The sequence below is a fragment of the Mustela nigripes genome, chromosome 1 (genome assembly GCF_022355385.1).
Source record: "Mustela nigripes isolate SB6536 chromosome 1, MUSNIG.SB6536, whole genome shotgun sequence".
Lineage (NCBI taxonomy): Eukaryota > Metazoa > Chordata > Mammalia > Carnivora > Mustelidae > Mustela > Mustela nigripes.
The window spans coordinates 154,880,983-154,903,605 of record NC_081557.1 but is presented as its reverse complement, the minus strand read 5'-3'; the positions used below and the strand labels follow the sequence as shown (position 1 = coordinate 154,903,605).

General features: G+C 36.7%; 1 protein-coding gene and 1 pseudogene across 2 annotated transcripts in view; both read right to left on the bottom strand.

Moving 5' to 3' along the window:
• Nucleotides 1–22,623, bottom strand: part of CCSER1 (coiled-coil serine rich protein 1) — a 1,346,695-nt gene that overhangs the window by 732,007 nt on the left and 592,065 nt on the right. The gene's annotated exons all lie outside the window — the stretch shown is intronic.
• Nucleotides 17,118–19,330, bottom strand: LOC132008109 (insulin-degrading enzyme-like; annotated as a pseudogene).

Here is a 22,623-nt window from a genome sequence, read left to right as displayed (position 1 = left end):
AAATTCTCACCAAAATACTAGCCAATAGGATCCAACAGTACATTAAGGATTATTTACCACAACCAAGTGGGATTTATTCCTGGGCTTCAAGGTTGGTTCAACATCTTCAAATCAATGTGACACAATACACTAATAAAAGAAAGAAGAAAAACCATATGGTACTCTCAATAGATGCTGGAAAAGCATTTGACAAAGTACAGCATCCTTTCTTGATCAAAACTTTTCACAGTGTAGGGATATAGGGTAAATACCTCAATATCATCAAAGTCATCTATGAAAAACCCATGGTGAGTATCATTCTCAATGGGGAAAAACTGAGAGCTTTCCCCTTAAGGTCAGGAACACGGCAGGGATGTTCACTATCACCACTGCTATTCAACATAGTACTAGACGTTCTAGCCTCGGCAATCAGACAACAGAAAGAAATAAAAATCATCTGAATTTGCAAAGAATTCAACTCTCACTCTTTGTAGATGATATGATAATTTATGTGGAAAACCTAAAAGACTACACTTCAGAACTTCTAGAACACACACAGGAATTCAGTAAAATGTCCGGATATAAAATCAACACACTGAAATCAGTTGCATTTCTACACACCAACAGCAAGACATAAGAAAGAGAAACGTAGGAGTCAATCCCATTCACAACTGCACCGCAAACCATAAGATACCTAGGAATAAAGCTAACCAAAGAGGCAAAAAATATGTACTCAGAAAACTATAAAGTATTCATGAAAGAAATTGAGGAAGACACAAAGAAATGGAAAAACATTCAATGCTCATGGATTGCAAGAACAAATATTGTGAAAACGTCTATGCTACCTAAAGCAATCTACACATTTAATGCAATCCCTGTAAACATACCACCAATTTTATTCAAAGAAATGGATTAAATAATCCTAAAATTTATATGGAACCAGAAAAGACCCCAAATAGCCAGAGGAATGTTGAAAAAGAAAACCAAAGTTGGCGGCATCACAATTCCAGACTTCAAGCTCTATTACAAAGCTGTCATCATCAAGACAGTATGGTACTGGCACAAAAACAGACACACAGATCAATGGAACAGAACAGAGAGCCCAGAAATAGACCCTCAACTTTATGGCCAACTAATCTTTGACAAAGCAGGAAAGAATGTCCAATGGAAAAAAGATAGTCCCTTCAACTAATGGACAGCAAAAGAATGAAACTGGACCATTTCCTTACACCACACTTAAAAATAGACTCAAAGGGATGAAAGACCTCCATGTGAGACAGGAATCCATCCAAATCCTTGAGGAGAACACAGGCAGCAACCTCTTTGACCTCAGCCATAGCAACTTCTTCCTAGAAACAGCACGGGCAAGGGAAGCAAGGGCAAAAACGAACTACTGGGACTTCATCCAGATCAGAAGCTTTTGAGCAGCAAAGGAAATAGTCAACAAAACCAAAAGACAACTGACAGAATGGGAGAAGATATTTGCAAATGACATATCAGATAAAAGGCTAGTATCCAAAGTCTATAAAGAACTTATCAAACTCAACACCCAAAGAACAAATAATCCAATCAAGAAATGGACAGAAGACATGAACAGACATTTCTGCAAAGATGACGTCCAAGACACATGAACAAGTGCTCCACATCACTCAGCATCAGGGAAATACAAATTAAAACCACGATGAGATACCACCTCATACCATTCAGAATGGCTAAAATTAACCAGTCAGGAAATGACAGATTTTGGAGAGGATGCAGAGAAAGAGGAACACACCTACAGTGTTTCTGGGAATGCAAGTTGGTATAGCCACTATGGAAAACATTATGGAGGTTCCTCCAAAAGTTGAAAATAGAGCTACTCTATGACCCAGCAACTACACTACCGGGCATTTACCCTAAAGATACAAATGTATTAATCTGAAGGGGCACGTGCACCCAAAGTTTATAGCAGCTATGTCCACAATAGCCAAACTCTGAAAAGAATTAGATGTACACCAAGAGATGAATGGATCAAGAAGATGTGTATATATATACAATGGAATTCTATGCAGCCATCAAAAGAAATGAAATCTTGCCATTTGCAAAAATGTGGTAGAACTAAAGGGTATTATGCTGGGCAAAATAAATCAATCAGAGAAAGACAATTATCATATGATTTCTCTTATATGAAGAATTTGAGAGGCAGGGCAGGGGGTTTTGAGGGTTAGGGAAGGGAAAAAAATGAAACAAGATGGGACTGGAAAGGGAGACAGGGAGACAAACCGTAAGAGACTCCATCTCAGGAAACAAACTGAGGGTTACTGGGGGGTAGAGGGGGAAAGGATAGGGTGGCTGGGTCATGGACATTGGGGAGGGTATGTGCTATGGTGCGTGCTGTGAATTTTGTAAGACTGATCATTCACAAACCTGTACCCTTGAAGCAAATACTATATTACATTTAATTTTAAAAAATAAAAAAATAAGAAAGACCCCAAATATCTGTACTTCATTTTCCAAAGCCTTCTTAAAATGATTTTATTTTGTAGGCATAAAGATAAAAACAAATTTCCTAGGGTCATAAAATGAGTTAGTAAGCAAGGCAAATTAGATTTCTGATCTCCTACACCCATGGGTTTCATCAAAATCAATTATGAACTCTACTTAAGATATAAATGTCTTATAAACTCATCAACAATGAGCTTCTCAACAAAGAAAGTCAAGAAGTGATATAGTGATATTAATTTATATTGTTCCACTGAACTTGCTTGATATAAAATTCTTGGGGAAACATATTCTTAGGAGATCTTAAGATTCTCTGATACCCACATTTTTTTTTCCTCAGAGAGGACAGACATAACTGTCACATTATACCTGTATTTTTAAAATAAGGTAAGTGATTATGATTTTTCCCATAGTATAGATTTTATAAGAAATGAAAATGAAATGGTTAGAAATACCCTGTTAAACATTCCTTTCTGCTATGAAATCTTGCTTGCCTGCTTTTCATTTTTTATTTTATTTTTAAAATTGTGATTATTTTTTAAGTAGGCTCCATGCCAAGCATGGGGCTTGAACTCATGAACCTGAGGTCAAGAAATGCATGCTCTACCAACTGAGCCAGCCAGGCAGGCACCCCATGCTTTTCACGCTTTAAATAAGAAATAGGGGACCTCTTATTCCTCAACATCCTAAATGAAGTAAGAGAATTACACTTGAACATGACTTCAAGTTTAGGTCCTGAGATGGAAAAGACAGCAAACATATCCCTTTCCCCACCCAGAAGTGTATAACACAATTTTTTTACTTTTGTTTAAAATGCTATATTGACCCAGTTTTGAGGCTGTGGTCAGAGGTCAGTTAGATCCTCTTCTTGAACAACAAATTAAGTCCACATTCCAAATACATCCCTTATTGGGCACTAACATGTTAGGGCCATTATGTACCAGCCTTACCAAACCAGGTACTAGGCAACTAAGGATAGTCCCCTGTACTCCCCAGAGCTCCTGAAATTATTCAAGTTAATCAATCTTTAGGGAGCCCTGGAAATCTAGCTAATCCCATGCTGTTTGCCATTACATAAATCACCCCTACAGCTGGAGTTTACTGTTAACTCTGCCGCCTGAGAGCACCTTCCTGCATGGTCCTGCTTGCCAGCCTTCTCTCACTGGGAGGTGTAAATAACAGAGATGTGGATCTGAGTGTCAGTGTGTTGTCTCTACATAATAAATAAATAAATAAATAAATAAATAAATCTCATAAAAAATAGTGCTGGCAGGTCTGACTACTGGTGTCCTCCTGCTATTTACTTGGGGCAAGGGAGCAGAGCCAGCTCTTGGGCCCTGGACATTTATGCCACCATCGGACAGAGCAGAAGGGCAATGTGAATGATATTGGGCATTGCTTGGCAGCACATTTGCAATTTTTTGCATGATAAAAGGAGGAAAACGCCCTTCTAGTTGTATATTTTAATACAGCAAAAATCAGAGAGGAAAAACATCCTTAATATTAGCAGATCCTAAAAAATGGTGTAGTATCCTGTTTAATGAAGAATACAGATTAAGTCATGCATTAGGGATGTTTCTCGAGGACACTAGCCTAATTGTAGAATTCTGGGGAGAAGAAAAAGCAGAAAGCTCAACATTGTGCTACACAGGAATCATGGATAATATAACTCAATGTAAGCAGTAGTTTCAGGCTGTCTGGGAGGTCACAAAATTAAGCTGCAAAAAAGCAAAGAATATTAGCTGATGCTACAGATCACAGCTACAAAACATAAACCAGTAGTAGACAGTAAGGAAAGGAAAAAAAGATCATGCTTTGTTCTTTTTAGAGCACTAATGGATAGCAACAGCATACATAGTGGTAAATTCAAATACTAATTTGTAAGTACATTGTAAAACAGGAGTCTTTTTAAGATGGCATATACATGAATTTAGAATACTTTTTCAACTTATAATATAGACACACTTTTCAATAGTTGCTTATGTAGCAAATGCCTGAATATTCTGCCCAACTATATAATTAACGTCCACTATAAAACCAAATGTTTGGCTTAAAGATTCTATAAATTAAATTTAAGAGTACTGAGAAGTTTTAGATAATCATTAAATAACACTAAACTATCCTAAAAACTATTATGTAGTAAAGGAAAAAAAGCCTACAAATCTAGCAAAGCTTTTCATTGCTGTCTCTCCTTTGGGATAGAAAAGATTGAATCTGAGTGTTTTGTCACAGTTCAGCTGTGCGACCTTGTACAAATCAATTATTAATAACGAAAGTACAATTGAAATTCTGAAATAATACATATTTTGCATACACTGTCAGTGATATTCACATTTTTTACCAGGAAGGTGGTATTAACCACATTTTTCAGTGTTTTAATAATTTTCCTACACCATACAACTAAAATACAATGACTGAAATAAACCTAAATCTGTATTAACACAAAACCACGTCTCTCAGTAGTAGTCTGAACTACTTTAGAGAGCCTCAATTTTCCTTATAAAATGGAGATCACGTATGTATTATTTTCCCCCACAATGATTTACTACTGTACATATAAGGGAAACAACCACAATTAGGCATGGTAGATAGAATATGTAGGGCGCCTGGGTGGCTCAGTGGGTTAAGCCTCTGCCTTCAGCTCGGGTCATGGTCCCAAGGTCCTGGGATCGAGCCCCACATCGGGCTCTCTGCTCTGCGGGGAGCCTGCTTCCTCCTCTCTGCCTGCCTCTCTGCCTACTTGTGATCTCTGTCTGTCAAATAAATAAATAAATAAAATCTTAAAAAAAAAAAAAAAGAATATCTAAAACAGCAACCCCAAACTTGGCCTGCCCTCATCTTCTCATTGGAGGGTATGATCAGATTGAAGTTTATGCAGCTTACTGTAGTACAGCATGGACAATGGGCTAGTGGGGATAAAGGCCAGAGATAGGAGGCTGGTTTAATGATCCGGGTAAGAAATTTTTAGTATTTAAACTAAAATGGGGCAACGGGAGGGGATTTGAAATCTATTTAGAAAGTGGGTTCTTCCAGATATGGGTGGCACAGCAGGGAAAAGAGAAGGGAAGAGTCAAGGAAGAAATAAAGTGTCTGGCAGATGTATGGGGTGAATGCAAGTGTTGCTCACTCTTGTTGATAGCAAATCTAGTTAGAGGTGGAGGAATTTAAGATGAAGAAAATGCAATGAGTTTAATTTGTGACTCTCTTAACATCCCGCTGAAGATATATAGTATGGACCATCAATGCAGGAATGCGCTCAGAAAAGAGACATCTGGTCAGGGAGTGGAGATTTGGGAATCATTAGAATACTGATGTAGAGAAAGCCTGGTTATAGAGTAGTAACCTGAAAAATACACTTCTAAATTTAAACCTAATTTTAAATTAAACCTAGGGGCACCTGGGTGGCTCAATGGGTTAAGCCTCTGCCTTTGGCTCAGGTCATGATCTCAGGGTCCTGGGATCGAGCCCCACATCGGGCTCTCTGCTCAGCAGGGAGCCTGCTTCCTCCCCTCCCCTCCCTGCCTCTCTGCTTACTTGCGATCTCTCTCTCTGTCAAATAAATAAATAAAATCTTAAAAAAAGAGAGAGAGAGAAATTAAACCTAAATATTTATTCAAGATATTTAGCAAACATGTGACCTGCTATTCTATGGCAACATGATGGTACAGTCTCAGAATTACAGTATATTCAAACAAAAATATTTTGGAACCAAAAAAGAAATTCAAAACAACCAGAGATCTTCATTTGCATATCTTGATCATTATTTCTAGAACACAGAGTTCATAAGAATAATTTTTACTATTATACTATTTTCTTCTATAAGTTTCTCAGAGACACTTCAGTGGTTCTCCTAAGTGTCCTATAGACCTGGCATAGGTACTAGGGATCTTTCTTCCAGCCCAACTTCCCTTCTGATTCTGAATCATAAGAACTCTTGGGAATGTGTTTGATAAGGAAGTCCTCCATCAGAGGGTAAAGTGGAAAAGAACTTAAGTAAAAACCCAAATTATTATTATCTTAGATTTTTGTTTTAAATTTATTTGAGAGACAGAGAGAGAGAACACCCATGTGTGCTCAGGAGGATGGGGGGAGGGGCAGAGGAAGAGAAGAAACAGACTCCCCACTGAACAGGGAGCCCTACCCAGACCTGGATCCCAGGACCATGAGATTGTGACCTAAGCCCAAGGTGGACACTTAACTCTCTGAGTCACCCAAGTGCCCCCCAGACGTGAATTATTTTTAATGAATAGAGAAAAGGCAACTTAAAAAAATTTACATAAATACCCTCCCCAGCACCACAAAATTAAAACTATCTGAATATTTACTAGACACTAAAAACACTGAGTAAAAAGGCTAAATTATAAACACCTGTAGGCAAAGAATGGTGTTTTTGAATTCTTTTGATACTAAGTACTCTTTACACATAAGAAAGTAATAAGTGTTCTGTTAATTAAGCTTAAGAAAGTATGGGCGCCTGGGTGGCTCAGTGGGTTAAGCCGCTGCCTTCGGCTCAGGTCATGATCTCAGGGTCCTGGGATCGAGGCCCGCATCGGGCTCTCTGCTCAGCGGGGAGCCTGCTTCCTCCTCTCTCTCTGCCTGCCTCTCTGCCTACTTGTGATCTCTCTCTGTCAAATAAATAAATAAAAAAAATCTTTAAAAAAAAAAAAAAAAAAAAAAAAAAAAAAAGTATACAAAAACTGTTCAAAAAGAGGTTAGTGTAAATCTATTAGACCTGTACCCCTGGGGATAAAAATATATGTTTATAAAAAATAAAAAATTTATAAAAAATGTTAAGATTGTAAGGAAAATAAATGACAACTTATGAAAGTGTACAACTTGAACATAGTTTTAAATGGCATTGGACTGAGATTTAGAAAGCAATATTTTCAAAGGTGAATGGTACCTTATTTCTGTCAATAACTGTCAAGTTATTTTGCTTGAACACAAAACTGTAGTTATAATTCTTGAGGTCTTTATTCTGAACTTGTCACAGGAGATTTGCACTTTAATAGTATTATATTATCTTGAAAGTAATAGACCTTTCTATTCATTTTGACTAGGAACTTAAATATGATTTCTGTTCTTCTATTGCTACTTTAATTTTGTCTACTATGCAATACCTAACACCATAAGTAGAGAGGCAGTCAAGTCATAGGATTATTACACAATAAGAAGAAAAGAAAAGAAAAGGCACAGAAAGAAAAAAAAATCCTGTATTTTAAAGAAAGCCAATACCAAGTACATGAGTAGCAAACTAACAGGTAGTTTTCAACTGCATGGGAAGACTTTACCTAAATCATCTGGGGAGTATTTAAAAGATTTACAGTTTCTTCCTCCTCCAACTGCTAGGTTTATGAGACTCAGCTGCAGGTGTGAGTTCAAATCTATCTTCTTTTCATTTCTCTAATCTCACCCTTTGCAACACAGTGCTGTTGAAAATCAGTTGAAAAGGGAATGATTATTAGGATACGTAAAACAAACATATGCATCTATGACAACAGGTATAATTTTACTTCTTATAATCACAATGTGCCATAAATTGGCTTTCCAATTTGCAGTTTGGAATTTGGAAAGGGTTTCTTTTTTTCTTTTAAATTTTTTTCTTTTTTATTTTTTATAAACATATATTTTTATCCCCAGGGGTACAGGTCTGTGAATCACCAGGTTTACACACTTCACAGCACTCACCAAAGCACATACCCTCCCCAATGTCTATAATCCTACCCCCCTTCTCCCAAAACCCCTCCCCCCAGCAACCCTCAGAATTGGAAAGTGTTTGTTACAAACACTTTCCATTATCCAAGATGGTGGCGGAAAGGATAGGTTTTCCATCAATTACTCAGAGTTAGTTTTATATAAAATCATGAGTAATACGGTAAAGATTAAACACTTGTTCACTAATATTCACACTACTGGTTTGAGAAGCCCCCTAAATTGTAGTAACTTTTAGTACAGATCTTCTCTATTAGTTCTGTTAGTCTTTTAACTGGATTAACTTCCTACCTTTCCTAAAACAAATGTAGCAACAAACAACAATACTTTGTCTTTCCTAACTTCTATCTGTTACTTTCTCTTCCTTTGATTAAGATATTTCTTGGGAGAGCAACTACACTTACAGAATGCATACCCTCATTTGCAGTTTAGCTATAAATAAATAATTGTTCAATCTTTTTGCCTCTGAAAACTGGTTTCCACTCCAGTCACTTAGTTAAAATTGCTCTCATCAGTGTTAAGTGAAAACATTTTTTTCAGTCTTCAGCCTGATCTAAGCTTTAGACTTGGCAATACAAAAATCCCTTTTTAAAAATATCCCTTCCTTCTGGATTTCTGTACATTTTGTCCTCAGAAACTTTTCAAACTCCTTATTATTTTTCGTTTCACTTTGTTCTTTAAAAGTTAAAACTTGGGAAGCCTGGGTGGCTCAGTTGGTTGAGCGGCTGCTTTTGGCTCAGGTCATGATCCCAGCGTCCTGGGATTGAGTCCCACATCTGGCTCCTTGCTCAGCAAGGAGCCTGCTTCTGCCTCTGCCTGGCATTCTGTCTGCCTGTGCTCTCTCTCTCTCTCTCTGACAAATAAATAGATTAAAAAAATCTTTAAAAATAAAGTAAAAGTTAAAACTTTTCAGGTTTCTATCTGAATACCTCACCTATCTCCCCTTAAATGTTCTACCTCCACAACTTACTGCATTAGCTATTACCTATAAAATAACAGTTCCAGATTTATCATCAATCCCTATTCCCTGCTCCGTAGTCTTCTGAAATCTTGTGCCAAATTTCTAACTGCCTGGAAATTTGCCACTTGTTATGTTCCAGGTGTATCAGACTCAAGTTTTCACATCTAAAATCTTCACGCCGAATGATTTCTCCTGGAACATATGATTTCTCCATTTAATTCTGGTCTCAGTTAATAACATCACTTCTCCTATAAGTTGATCAAGAACCTGATTCATATGATCTCCCTGATATGAGGAAGTGGAGATGCAACATGGGGGGTTAAGGGGGTAGGAGAAGAATGAATGAAACAAGATGGGATTGGGAGGGAGACAAAGGATAAGTGACTCTTAATCTCACAAAACAAACTGAGGGTTGCTGGGGGAGGGGGTTTGGGAGAAGGGGGGTGGGGTTATGGACATTGGGGAGGGTATGTGCTTTGGTGAGTGCTGTGAAGTGTGTAAACCTGGTGATTCACAGACCTGTACCCCTGGGGATAAAAATACGTTATATGTTTATAAAAAATTAAAAAAATTAAAAAGTAAAATTAAAAAAAAAAAAGAACCTGATTCATCCCTGACTTCTTTTAGCACTTAAAGATTTCACTTTATATCTTGCTGGTGTGGTTTCTGATGATGAGATATCCATTGTTATTTTTGCTCTCTCTCTCTCTTTTCTCTCTAGAGGTAAAGATATTTTTCTTTCTCTGGATTCTTTCAAGATTTTCTTTGTCCTTGGCTTTCTGCAGCTTCAATACGTTATGTATAGGTTTAGAGTTTTTATTCTTGCTTGGAATTCTCCGAGTTCAATGAACCTGTGGTTTGATGTGTGCCATTCATTTTGAAAAGGTTTTAGCCACTATGTAAAGACCTTTCTGCTTCATTCTCTCTCTTTTCTTATAGTACTCCAATTGTGTCCATATTATACTCTGAAATTATCTCAGAGTTCTTGGATATTCTGTTATTTTGTTTCTGTTCCTTTCTCTTTTTCTATTTCATTTGAGCTCAGTGAGTAATCTTTAAACTCAGTGAGTGATTCCTTCCTTGGCAGTGTCTAATCTACTACTGAGTCCATCAAAGGCATTTTTCATTTATGTAAATTTCTAGTGTATCATTTTGATTTTTGGAGTTTCCATTTCTCTGCTTACATTGCCCATCCGTTCCTGCATGCTATTTATTGTCTTCCATTAATGTCCTTCACATGGTAATTTGAATCATTTTAAATTCCCTGTGTAATAATTTCAAAATCTGTGTTTATATGAATTTAGTTCTGCTGCTTACTTTGTTTTTCTTTTTTCCCTGTCTTTTAGCATGCCTTGTAATTTTTTATAAAGAAAGCTGGAGGTGATGTATTGAGTAATAACTGAAGTTAAATAGTGTGAGTTTTTATGTTAATCATGCTAAAAGTTGGCCTGTGTTTAATATTTGCTGTAACTGTAGGTCCCAAAGGCTTCAAATTCCTTGACTGTCCTTGCTTTCGTTTCCTCTGCTGTCTATTCTAAGAGCTACTCTAAGAACAGCTTCTAACAGAGTCTGTGCCTTGCAGTTCTTTCAGCTATAATTCACTGTATACTGGAACACTGTTAATGTAATTGTAAGGATTTTTGGGGGGGTATTCTATAATCTTATGATTATCAGTCTTGTAGCAGACCTCTGTTTCTGGGATGACTGTGACCTTCACAAGTCTTCCTTAACTTGATTCTCCCTCCTCAGGTGAGACAGGAAGGGTAGAGAGGGCTGGAATTGGTTAAGTGCCTTTCTCACTTCCAGGTGACAAAACTTTTGCCTAGAGAGCAGGCCTTTGTTATGGAAAATGCCCTGAGCATATTACAAAGAGTTATTTTTCTGCCTCTCAACAAAACACAAGGGGATTTTATTTGGGTTCTTCACCATGAGAACCTGGTGGGATTTCAGAGGTAAGATTCATTCAAGTGTGGGTTCCCCCTTAAGAATATGGCCCCCAGGAGTTTCATACTGTCGAGCTAGTCTACACATAGGTTCTAGTAATTCATCAAAATTACAGTTCCTACCAGTGTATAGCTTTAGTGGCCTCTGTTCCATGTCAATTGATTTTGGCAGTAATTATCTATATTTGCCTGTGGTAGTGATTTGCTCTGTGGCCTGATTTCCTTGATAAGCCCAAGAAAGGTTGTTGATATGTTCAACTTTTGTTGTTGTGAAAAACGGAAGTGATGACTTCCAAACTCCTTACCTACTAGAATTGAAACCATAAGTCCCTATCCACAATTTATCTTCTCACATTCTAAAACCAACTGACAAACAATCCTTTTTCTGATTTCAAAATTCCCTTTACTCATTCCCTTTCTTCAATTCCCATCACCATTGCCTTAATTCAAGCCTTTCTATCTGGTTAGAATTCTTCATATGACTTACACTTGCTCTTCTTGCCTTTGTTGCAACACTAAGGAAGAAAACCTTAATTGAGTTATTTATATATATATATTTCCCTAATACATGTAAGCTCTTTGAGGATAGAAACCGCATTTTATCTTTGCACATCACAAATCATGTAGTCCGGTAGCTTTCACAGAGGAGTTCAGTAAATATCGATGAAATTAATGGATGGATGGGCAAATCATCTAGTATCCTATGCATGTTAGTACTTAGTAGAAAAAAATTAAGTTGAAACTTGAAATTAAAATCGATTTTGATTTCCTCAGAATAGTCCAGAAATTCTTTAAGAAAAGGTATTTTGCCCACAAATACATTCCATTAATGATGCCAGTAGCTGCCTCCTGGTGATATTCTAATTATAAATTCAATGAAGGCAGGACAGGAAATGTGCTGTATAATCAGTACTCTGGAAATATATATATATATATATTTAATCCTGGACAATTCATGTCTTAATGCTCAAAATATTTATCAGGAAATAATTTTACTGCCTTTCACAGTATTAAAGCCATCCAGGAGAATGCTCTATAATAGAAATATTCTTTCTCTTATTCTTGTTGTCATATCTGGCATTTAACACACTGCTTTGGTTTTCATCATTCTCTCAATATGATTTTAAGTTTTTTGTAAGGTACATCACAATCATTATTCTATCTTTCATAAGTAAATTGAAATAGAAAATAGAAATAGAAAAGATAAGTGACTTGCTCAAGGCAAACACAAAAGTTATCAAAAGAGCTAAAACAAAACACTGTCAAATATTTCAATAACAAAACTCATGATTTCATACTTACAGACAATAGCTATAGAAAACTGAGAAAATTACAAGTCATTTTTATTTTTCCTGAGAGCCAAAGACAAAATTGCCTACTACGTGTAAAGATAGTTCTTAATGAACACAAAATACTTTTTCACAAAACCTCTTATTATTTTTAGCTTTATAAGGAAATCAAACAGTTTAATTAATTTTAATATTCCATATTTTATCAGGAAAAAATCTTCCAAATTTAACTTCTAAAATAAGGGAAGACTGCCTACTTAGTTCCCTACTTAGTTCCATGGGCATTATATCCATAATTTCACGAGATGGTGAATTTACAGAAACCCTATAAATTAGGTGGTATTACTGAGATTTTATAGAAGAGCAGAATGGCTCAAAAGAAATCCCAGTAGCCCACAGTCACACACACATTAAAAGGAGGTTTATAGACATGTTTGCTGAATGACTAATTTCTGAGTTGAGGTCAATGTCTGGTTCTATATATAATAAACAGTGTTATAAGAAAAACTCTTCTATTCTAGATTCCAAGAGCTCAAGATTTTTTGAAGATCACACACATTTAGAAATGTATTACTTCAGCAATTTAAGGTTATCTTTACAAAGTATATTAATGGTAAAAAGGAGTATTCCTGGGGGAGGAACCTTCCTGATCATTCATCTTGCTTACAGAGTAGTAGATAAGGTAGGCTTCCCAACCCCAACAGGTGACAATGATTAACTACATAAGAGGGACTCAGGGAAAGTCAAGTCCTGAGGAAATCTTTATCAATTAAGGTGCTTTTGAGAATACGAAAAGATAGCCATCTAAAAGTAGCTTCAACTGTTGTAAAAACGGGGACCGGACTGGAAGAGATTATGCTGAGTGAAATAAGTCAAGCACAGAGAGTCAATTATATGGTTTCGCTTATTTGTGGAGCATAAGGAATAACACGGAGGGCATGGGAAGATGGAGAGGAGAAGGGAGTTGTGGGATATAGGAGGGTGAGACAAACCTTCAGAGTCTGTGGACTCTGAGAAACAAACTGAGGGTTTTTGGAGGGAAGGAGTGTGGGGTTTGGGTGAGTATGGTGGTGGGTATTAAGAGGACATGTACTGCATGGAGCCCTGGGTGAGGTGCATAAACAATGCATTTTGGAAGACACACAAAAAAGTAAAATTAAATTAAATTAAAAAAATAAAAGTAGCTTAAACAGGAAAGATATTTATTACCTCATAAACAAGATTACCAGGGATAGGTGGTTCCAGATTCACTTAAATCAGCAGCATAAAAACATAATCAAAGACCCTGATATTTCTATGTTAGTTTCACTCATTCTCAAAGGGTAGGTATTAGTTCTTGGGTTTGACCCGTTGTAGTATGCAGGGAAACACAAATCCAAAAAGCATGCTCTCAATCAACTGAATTTAATACTGAGAAGTACAGTTGTTCCTCTCACAAGTATTCTTTTCATCAAAGGCAAACTTTTTCCTCTGGTCCACTGGCCAAGACTGGGCTACACAACCAAGCCCCCATGCTTCAAGGAAGTCATCAGGCTTTTTTTTTTTTTTTTTTTTTTTTTTTAGCTGGCAGGTTCTATATCAAGGAAGACTGTCTGCATGGGGAGAAAGAAGATCAATGAAGTAAGAATTTGACATTGTAAAACTATGTACATAACCTGTAGGGAAAGTCTGGCATTAGTTTGCACTCTTAAAACTCATTACTTTCAATATCTTTCATTCAGTAGGGTATTTAGAAATAAGTGAGTATTAAATGTTAGCCATCTGACAAGGGTCTAAGAATATAGCAGCAAACAAGATGGAAAAAGAAAGCTTATACTGGGGCGCCTGGGTGGCTCAGTGGGTTAAGCTGCTGCCTTCGGCTCAGGTCATGATCTCAGGGTCCTGGGATCAAGTCCCGTATCGGACTCTCTGCTCAGCAGGGAGCCTGCTTCCCTCTCTCTCTCTCTCTCTCTGCCTGCCTCTCGATCTACTTGTGATTTCTCTCTGTCAAATAAATAAATAAAATCTTTAAAAAAAAAAAAAAGAAAGCTTATACTCTCTAGTGCAAAAAACAGAATTTAAGGTATGATGATGTTATGGAAGAGAATTTCTAGTTTCTAGAGAAACCCACTCCAGTCATTTCCAATTAAGTAATGTTTAAACTGAGATCTGGGAAAGATGATTTTAATTTTTCTGTGGGAAAATAAAAATAAAATACACCTTAACTAAGATAAAAGGTAGCACAGAAAGTTCAACAAAATAAAAGACACCTAGTATAGATGAAGTATGAAACACAGAAGGACAGAATGACAACAATTATGCTGTAAAATCAGCCATATCATGCATGCTTCTTAGACTTTGTATTAAAAACAAGGGGAATGAAGGTTTTTAGATTTTATTTCAAGGACAAGGGATTTTAGTAGGGATATGACATATCTGCATAAAGCTGGAAGAATGGGGACAAAGGAGTGGAGGATCAAGTTGTAAGAGGGGAAAGTGAAGATGCCAATTAGGAGGTTATTACAATGCTAGAGGGAAGAGATAATAGCATTTCTGAGTTCCTGGCAGTGGACCTGAATTATAAATTTTGTCCCAAGTCTTCTAAGAAAATGCTCAACTACAGTCTGAAATAGCTTTTACCAGGTATTATTGCATTTGATTTAAATATACATAATTGTAAATCAATTCTCAGTGGTTTAATAAAGAGTTTTCAAAAGTCAACCAAGAACTTCTAACCCCAGCTTTAAAGGAACTGGAATCTTGAGCAATGCAGGGGTCCCTCTAGCTTATATGTGGTATCCCACAGGAAGTTCACTAGTTTCTTCGCAGAAGAGTATTCCTTCCCCAAACTTAAGACAGAATATTGGAAAAAATGCATAATCTCTGGGGTGTTGGTTTTACAAATAAAATAATTGTTTTTTTTTTTTTAATTTGTTTATGTGTTGGTTTGGTTTGTTTTTTTCTACAAGAATGTATTTCTAATAATATACTGTCCTTTTTTTTTTTTTAAGATTTTATTTATTTATTTGACAGAGAGAGATCACAAACAGGCAGAGAGGCAGGCAGAGAGAGAGAGAGAGGAGGAAGCAGGCTCCCTGCTGAGCAGAGAGCCCGATGCGGGACTCCATCCCAGGACCCTGAGATCATGACCTGAGTCGAAGGCAGCGGCTTAACCCACTGAGCCACCCAGGCGCCCTATACTGTCCTTTAATGGAGAACTCGATTACAATAAATTCTGCTTCTTAGATAATTTTACAGCAAGGCTTACTTATAATCATCCTACAAGAGATACATACATCCATGCACTCATGCACATCCTACTTTCAAACTAATCTTCTCCAGTGTATTTTTCAAATGCTTGAATTGTGTTTCTTTCTATTCAGGAACTTATGAATACAGAGATACAATATAAATCTTCTCCCTATCATAGTCATCCAATTGCCAGTGGTCTGTAAAATACAGACTCAACAAATTAACTTTTGTTAGACCTGAATTTTCTACTTCCTACAATAGTAACTTTAAGCAGAATAGTGTTCAAGATAATATAATTTTGAGTTATACTGTTATTAGGCAAAAATCGACGCTTATACTTTAGAGAAAACTATATGAAAATAGTCTAATAAATGTACTCAATCATCAGACAATATACTGTCTTCCTTTTTTCTCCCCAAGATATTAAACCAACAGCATAAGAAAACATTTAAAGGAAAGGAGAATTATTACTAAAAGAAGCAGCTAATATTCATTTTGTTTTAATTATATGCCAGGCACTCTGGCAACACTGTCTCACTTAACCCTTAAGATAATTCAGGGTTAGGAACTTATATGGTGTGATTAACCATCAAACAATTAATGCTTTAAATGTGTAAATAATGGACTCAATCTTCCAGAACTAACCTGTAATAGTATTAGGTCTGTTTGGCTCCAATGTCTTGATATTTCAGTATGATGCTATAAAATATCTACAATATGCCAAACTTTCCTAGGTATTTCAAATACATTTAATTTAGTTAGTACAATAATTTTGATGAGTAGATATTAATATCTCTGTTGAACAGATAAGAAAACTGTAACTCAGAGAGACTTAAATATATCTTTTAATGTCACACACTTAAGTTATGGACAAAGATAAGTATTGCAGTTTTCATTTGAACCTATACAAACTGTTTTTTTTTTTTTTAATGTATTTATTTGACAGAGAGAAAGCACAAGCAGAGGGAGCAGCAGAGGGAGAGGGAGAAACAGGCTCCCCGCTGAGCAGGAAGCCTGACAAAGGGTTCTATCCCAGGACCCCTGGAACATGACCTGAGCTGAAGGCAGATGTTTAACTGACTGAACCACCCAGGCACCCTCACAGCTGTACATTCTGATATAAGAGCAACTGTCCTGGTTCCAAATTACCCAAGACGAATAATAGAAATAGTGACAAGTAATCAGGAGAAAACTCAGTATGGGAGCGGGTAGGAAGTACTAGGAGTGAGGTCTTCGAGTCCAACAGGTTATGTGTAGAGACACTTTAAGTTGTCTATTATGGAAGAGATTTACTGATTAATTAATCCATTCACATATTTTTCAACAAATACTTTTTAACTGCCTACTATGTGCCAGTCACTGGGAATATAGTGTTCAAAGAAATAAGCTTCCAGTTGAGAACTGAGAAGACTAAGTTAACTAAGGCTTACAGGGTGTGACACGAGGAAGAAAATAAAGAAATAGAAATACAAAGTACAAAATTTTTAAAATCTTTACATTTACTAGGTGTCTGACCTTTCTTTTTTTTTTTTTTGTAATTTAATTACTTTGGATTTTTAAAATTTCTACATAATGACATTTGACAATTTCTTTTTTTCTTTCTTTCCTGTTTGTCTCTCTAATAATGAATCAGAAACTATTAAAGTGGCCAAAACTATTTTCCTAGCCCCTGGAAGACTCAGGGATGCCCTTTCCTTGAGGAATCATCAGTGTTTTGCAGCCATGAAGTTAGTATGTGGTTTCACAAGGGGAAACAGTGGAAAACCATGCTTGAAACTGGTCATGTTCTCAATCACTTCAGGTTGTGCTAAGGCAGGTGCTTGTGACAAATTTATATCACTTTGACATGGGAGCTCTCCAACCACATGATAAGAATCCATTTCCCTGGCAAGAACATGGATGGATACCTTATGTCTCCTTGGGGCATCTATTGCCAACATTTCCTTGTAGAACTTGATGATATCATCCCTAGTAGGTGTGTTTAAATTACTCCTGTATTATCTCTGTCAAGATTATATTGCTGGAAGATGATTTCCCCCAATATTTAGCAGACTCTGCAGATAGTTTCTTTGGTTTGTCTAGTCAGTGAATTGCTAATGCCTGATTGTGTTTTTGAAAAGCCTCTTCTGTCATGTCCTCTCTGGACTTCCCCATGGCTAATAAGAAAGCTTCCACTCTAGTTTCTATTCTAGGTAGTGAGGTGACTTTTCTGACTGGGTGAAGAATTGCAAGCCCTGCATGCTAATGGCTTTACATGGCCCACTGATGACGATAAGCCTAGCTGCTCGCTGTTGCACAGGTTGTTGAAGAAGCAAGGCTCACACCTGATCTAATAGAAGAGGTCTAGAAATATATTCTCTGAGATGCTCTGCATGTCTGTCTGGTGATATATCTCAATGCCACAGTTATTGTGAACTTCATTCCTCTGCTGATAAACAAACCATCCAGTGTCAGGGAGTTGAACTTCTCCACATGGAACCAGCTGACTTGGAAGGAGAAAGTTCATAGGAGTATGTTCAATAATGATGTCTTCAACCATCTGCATAATTCCTAGTGCAGCCTGCTTTGTCATGTTTCCATGGAGAAGGGCTTTAGTGTGCAGCCATGGCAGGAGCTGAGATAGGAAGGCCTTCAGAGTGATATCACTCAGAGCTGCTTTTAATTCATCTTTAGTTCAGGCCACTTCAGTCAGCAGCAAGGTGTGGTGGTGAGCTGCTCAGCTTGGAAATTGTTAGGGGAGCACATATATGCCTCCTTGATAATTTTGAATCTTTTTACATCAATCTCAAAGGCAGCCATTTTTTCAAAAATTTTCTTTAGCAAAACTGGCTGCTTGTCATCATCACTGTAACCTTTCACGGAGAGATACATCCCATAGACGGTATTTTGGAGGTCAGAGCTCAAGACTGTTAGCTCTGCTACATATGCATATTCGCTGAGAGAGTCTTTGAGGATTTAAGAAACTCAAGGTACCAATAGGCCATATTACAGTACAAGGGATCCGCATAAGCAAATGGGCTGAAAAAGTCAAAGTTGAGACAAGCTTCCAGCATGAAAAACTTAACCATCTTGTTTGAGCAAGTGTTTGCTTATAGCTGCATCCTTAATGAGAGAAGTATATGGTGCCATTTCCTTTTCTAAAGATAAAAATCTCAAAAATTTGTAGGAATAAATTCATTCCTAATTGGAAGCTTAAATTTCTCATTCAGGTCAGCATTTTGCCATTTCTTAATGACTTTATCTGGTACAGCTTCTTGCTTGTACTGGGTTCTATACTACTCTTCTGCGCGATCAGTTTTTCCCTCAAGACTTGGAAACTATTGCAACCCACACATTTTCTGGTCTGAGTTTATACAGATCCATCTATTTTAAGGCAGATCTAAATTCTTCCAGTAAATATTCAGCTGTGAGCACTTCTTCTAGGTGATAAGAATGCAATATTCCTGCAATCTAGCTTATGGTCTCTATATTTAAACCAAAAAAAAAAAAAACAAAAAACAAAAAACAGAATTCAAGACTTTGCGCTCTTGGAAAACCCACTCTTGAGGTCATTCTGCACATAGCTGAACCATGTGCAAAATTATATCTTCAACATGTAATAATTCTTCCTCAGTCAAGTCCACATTAATGATAAAACAAAACAAAACATAAAACCTGGACGGTCTTTCCTTCTGCCCACCAACAAGAGTATTTACCCAGCCCTTTAAGATCTGACAGACTTCCAGGACCTTCATGCCCAATGAGATGACTAAGATTTGACCTGAAGGTCAGATATGGGAAATGTCACAAAAAAGATTCCTAAAATCCTTACTGGGTACTATTTTTTAAAGTTGTTTAAGATGTTCTTGGAAAGGGTGTTCAGGAAACTCTGGGAATAGTATATTTTTGTTCTCAACTTCAGGAAGTAACTTTACCACCAAACTAGTCAAATCATCTAAAGATTCACACAGATAGCCATTAAGTTGGATGAATAGAGTACAATTTCAGAAAGTTCTTGACTTACATCAGTGTCTTTTTGGTTTGGTTCAGTCTTTAAAATATATTTGTTACTGTCCCAAATTTGCTGAAGGGATTCCCCATAGCTTTTCCAAATGAAAGATTTTCCAGGCATCATTCATCACGGTTTTCTCATGTTTTGAATCAACTGCATTCATCTCTCTGTCTTTGCAATTCTCATCAAACAAGGGACACAGGAAAAATCGTGCAAACTAGACTACCAGTTTATTATAAAAGCCTCTAATTCAGAACAGCCAGATGGAAAAGATGCACAGGGCAAGGCCACTCTTGCCAAACCTCCATGTTTTCACCAACCTGGCAGTTTTTGACATTTCTGAGATTCCTTAGTATCTGAGTACTTCAGTTTCCTCACACAAAAAATTAGAAGAATATTGCTGCTTAATTTATATGGTTGTCATAAACATTAAAATGAGTGATGAAGACTAATATGTGTTAGTACATGTAAATCATTTAGGAGGACTGTCTGACTTCAATAAATATTAGTATTAAGCATTTCATAAGTGTTGGCTGTTATGATGATGAGTCATATTTCCTATTAACATTAAAGCATATTACCAAAGTTTATTCAAGGTACAGCTAGCTCTTAACAGGTATTATTAATTAGATCTACTAACCGGAGCAAGTCTTTTTCCAACAGGTTTCTGTTCAAAACAAGGTCAACTGGAGCTCTCAAAATTTTCCTAACATTCTTAATTAATTTTCTATTATCTTTGAGACAACTTTCAATAAATCCACTTCTCTTAGTAAGACTTACATGCTGCATTCTTCTGTTCAGCAGCATATCTCTTGTGTCTTAGAAACTACTAGGTGATCCACAGTTCTGTCAAAAATATGAGTGCTAGAAAAATCCTAAGGACATAGAGGAGAAAACCAATTTCTCGATTTCAGAACTGAACTGAGATTAGAAGGGGAGATTGTTTCACTTCATACAATATTTTAAATCATTATTAAATTACTTGGCTCAGTCAGTCGTGTGACTGATTCCTGGCTTTGGCTCACACTGCTCTCAGTGTGCTGAAACTGAACTCCAGGATCTCCGCCCTCAGTGTAGGGTCTGTTGGGATTTTTTCCCTCTCTCTCCCCCTCTGCCAATCCCCCTGGCTCATGGGCTTTCACTCTCTCTCTCTCTCTTTCTCTAAAATAAGTAAATAAAGTCTTTTAAACATTATTTGAAACACCACATTTACTATCAGTGGCACTTTTGACACTTCGGAAGGCACTTTTCTAGCATGCTCTTCATACCTTATACATGAATATACTTAACTAGATGATGTGTAAATTACTCTCTCAAGACCATACAGCTAGCTAATGGAGGAATCTGTACCAAAAGCCCTTCTCCTGATTGTTGTTCAAGCATGGAACCAACTCATCATCACATATAGTGGCAACTGGCGACCACAGTTACAGCTGATGCCAGACTGGGAGACATTTTACTCAGGGACAGTTTCACTACACCTCTACCCACAAAGGTCAGATTTTAAAACATCAGTTTTTTAAATCTTTTTTTTTTTAAAGATTTTATTTATTTATTTGACAGAGAGAGATCACAAGTAGAGAGAGGTAGGCAGAGAGAGAGAGGGAAGCAGGCTCCCCGCTGAGCAGAGAGCCCGATGCGGGCCTCGATCCCAGGACCCTGAGATCATGACCTGAGCCGAAGGCAGTGGCTTAACCCACTGAGCCACCCAGGCGCTCTAAAACATCAGTTTTATAAAAGAAAATCTCTGCACAGAATATCCAAGTCATTTTCTCATAAAAATTCATGATATTTAAAATTCATAAATGAAAACAACAATTTTAGGGCGCCTGGGTGGCTCAGTGGGTTAAGCCGCTGCCTTCGGCTCAGGTCATGATCTCAGGGTCCTGGGATCGAGTCCCGCATCGGGCTCTCTGCTCAGCAGGGAGCCTGCTTCCCTCTCTCTCTCTCTCTCTCTGCCTGCCTCTCTACCTACTTGTGATTTCTCTCTGTCAAATAAATAAATAAATAAATCTTAAAAAAAAAAAAAAAAAAAAAAAAAAAATTTAAATTGTTAATTTCATAAATTAAAATGTGCCTATTTGCAGTTAACCCACTACAAACATTCTGTATCAGTTTTAAGATATACATATTTATAATTACCTTCTTTAGGGAGAAATTCATGTGTGTCATAGTAGTAGTGAGCCTCAAGATGGAAACTGCTACATTTTTAAAACATCAAATTATAATGAAGATAGAATAAACCCTGCTATTCTGAAAAATGTATTTTCTTACTATTCACCTTTGTAGTTCAGAAATTGGAGAAACAGTCTCCAATGTTTCTCACAATTAACAGCCTTATCTCCTCGACAGTAAAATTATCTCCAGAACAATAGTCTATATTACCAAACTATTTATAACAGAATGGAATAGTAATTCTTATGCTGTTTCATTGAGCACTCACAAATTTGAAGAAATGTTAACCAAAAATAATTATTATAATAATTATTTTGACATTTTGAGCAGATACTCTAGCTCTCTCTGGAGAGGAAACAGGGTGTGTTTTTCACTTGATCTCAAGTACTCAATTCATCTTTCTCATATGATCTCTAAATAAAAATAAGGAGTTGATTCATTCAATTCTAGTCTTCAAGGTGCTGAAGAGTAATTATTATACAATGAATCATTTTTCTTTTGTTAAATCAATTATAGGAGAACTCAAACAGAAAGGGATCCTGCCAATAAGTAATCTGGGCAGAGTTTAGAAAGTAGATATTTCATTTAAAGCATTGATCAGCAATTCGTAATTTTTAAAACTTAAATTCACAAAGTCCTCTTTGATTCTGTAACAGTTGTACATATATAAGGGTGAGAAATTTTACTCTTACATACAGGTCCTATCAATGGACTTTTTGGAATAAGAGAGGTTGAGATTAATGAGCTTATTATAATTCATTAGAAAGTGGTATGTGGATGACTGCCTACTTTAATTAGTTTTATTACTGTAGGAAATTGTTTCATATGCCAGGCTCATCACCAAGCACGCCTGGAAAACAT